This window comes from Xylocopa sonorina, unplaced genomic scaffold (genome assembly GCF_050948175.1).
Source record: "Xylocopa sonorina isolate GNS202 unplaced genomic scaffold, iyXylSono1_principal scaffold0130, whole genome shotgun sequence".
NCBI lineage: Eukaryota > Metazoa > Arthropoda > Insecta > Hymenoptera > Apidae > Xylocopa > Xylocopa sonorina.
The window spans coordinates 896,270-899,212 of NW_027490201.1; positions in this window are offsets into that span (position 1 = coordinate 896,270).

The window sequence follows — 2,943 nt, forward strand, 5'->3', positions numbered from 1 at the left end:
TAGGAAATAGCGTTTCCAGATGTCTACGTATCGAAGCAATAGAGTTCCAATGCTTCTTAAAACGCGATATCGCATCACATTTCTATGTTTCATGATAATATATAATATTCATTGCGAAGTGTCATGTATACCTCTTATGCACTTCAAAAGAATGTAACTGCGACACTTCCTTGCTAGGAAATAGCGTTTGCAGATGTCTACGTATCGTAGCAAAGGAGTTCTAATGCTTCTTAAAACGAGATACCGCATCTCATTCCTATGTTTCATGGTAAGATATATTATTCATTGCGAAGTGTCATGTATACCTCGCATACACTTCAAATGAATGTAAATGCGACACTTCCTTCCTAGGAAATAGCGTTTGCAGATGTCTACGTATCGTAGCAATGATGTTCTAATGCATCTTATATCGCGATATCGCATCACATTTCTATGTTTCATGATAATATATAATATTCATTATGCAATGTTATGTATACCTCGTATTCACCTCAGAAGAATGTAAATGCGACACTCCCTTGCTAGGAAATATCGTTCGCAGTTGCCTACGTATCGAAGCAATAGATTTCTAATGCGTCTTGAACCGGGATATCGCATCTCATTTCTATGTTTCATGATAAGATATAATATTCATAGCGAAGTGTCATGTATACCTTGTATTCGCTTCAAAAGAATGTAAATGCGACACTTCCTTGCTAGGAAATAGCGTCTGCAGATTTCTACGTATCGTAGCAATAGGGTACTAACGCTTCCTAAAACGCGATATCGCATCACACTCTTATGTTTCATGATAAGATACAATATTCATTGCGAAGTGTCATGTATACCTCGTATTCACTTCAAATGAATATAAATGCGACACTTCCTTGCTAGGAAATAGCGTTTGCAGATGTCTACGTATCGAAGCAATAGAATTCTAGTGCTTCTTAAATCGTCATATCGCATCTCATTTCTATGTTTCATGATAAGATATAATATTCATTGTGCAGTGTTATGTATACCCCGTATTCACTTCAAAAGAATGTAAATACGACACTTCCTTGCTAGGAAATAGCGATGGCAGATGTCTACGTATCGAAGCAATAAAGTTCTAATGCTTCTTAAAACGGGATACTGCATCTCTTTTCTATGTTTCATAAAAGGATATAATATTAATTGCGAAACGTCATGTATACCTTGTATTCACTTCAAAAGAATGTAAATGCGTCACTTCCTTGCAAGGAAATAGCTATAGCAGATGTATACGTATGGAAGCAATAGATTTCTAATGCTTCTTAAATCGCCATATCGCATCTCATTTCTATGATTTATGGTAAGATATAATACTCATTGCGGAGTGTCATGTATACCTCGTACTCATTTCAAAGGAGTGTAAGTGCGACACTTCCTTGCTAGGAAGTAGCGTTTGCAGATGTCTACGTATCGAAGCAATAGAGTTCTAATGCTTCCTAAAACGAGACATCGCATCTCAATTCTACGTTTCATGATAAAATATAATATTCATTGTGAAGTGTTATGTATACCTCGTATTCACTTCAAGAGAATGCAAATGCGACACTTCTTTGCTGGGAAATAGCGTTTGCACATGTCTACATATCGTAGCAATACAGTTCTAATGCTTCTTAAAATGCGATATCGCATCTCATTTCTATCGTTCATGATAAGATATAATATTCATTGAGAAGTGTCACTTATACCTCGTATTCACTTCAAAAGAATGCAAATGCGACACTTCTTTGCTGGGAAATAGCGTGTTGCAGATGTCTACGTATCGTAGCAATAGAGTTATAATTCCTCTTAAAACGCGATATCTCTTCTCATTTCTATGCTTCATGATAATATATAATTTTCATTGCGAAGTGTCATGTATACCTAGCATACACTTCAAATGAAAGTAAATGCTACACTTCCTTGCTAGGAAGTAGCGTTTGCAGATGTCTACGTATTGAAGCTATAGAGTTCTAATGCTTCTTAAATCGCCATATTGCATCTCATTTCTATGTTTCATGATAAGATATAATATTCATTCTGGAGTGTTATGTACACCTCGTATTCACTTCTAAAGATTGAAAATGCGACACTTCCTTGCTAGGAAATTGTGTTTGCAGATGTCTACGTATCGTAGCAATAGAGTTATAATGCTTCTTAAAACGCAATACCGCACCTCACTTCTATGTTTCATGATGATATAATATTCACTGCGAAGTGTCATGTATACTTCGTATTCACTTCAAAAGAATGTAGATCCGACACTTCCTTCCTAGGAAATAGCGTTTGCAGATGTCTACGTATCGTAGCAATAGAGTTTTAATGCTCCTTAAATCGCGATATCGCATCTCATTTCTTTGTATCATGATAAGATATAATATTCATTGCGAAGTGTCATGTATACCTCGTATTCACTTCAAAAGAATGTAAATGCGACAGTTCCTTGCTAGGAAATAGCGTTTCCAGATGTCTACGTATAGAAACAATAGGGTTCTAATGCTTCTTAAATCGCGATATCGCATCTCATTTCTATGTTTCGTGATATGGTATAATATTCATTGCGAAATGTCATGCATACCTCGTATTCACTTCAAAGGAATGTAAATGCGACACTTCTTTGCTAGGAAATAGCGTTTCCAGATGTCTACGTATAGAAACAAAAGGATACTATTGCTTATTAAAACGAGACTTCGCATCTCATTTCTACGTTTCATGATGAGATATAATATTCATTGCGAAGTGTCATGTATACCTCGTATTCCGTTAAAGGAATGTAAATGCGACACTTCCTTCCTAGGAAATAGTGTTTGCAGATGTCTACGTATCGAAGCAATAGAATTTTAATGCTCCTTAAATCGCGATATCGCATCTCATTTCCTTGTTTCATGATAAGATATAATATTCATTGCGAAGTATACCATGCATACCTCGCATTCACTTCAAAAGAATGTAAAT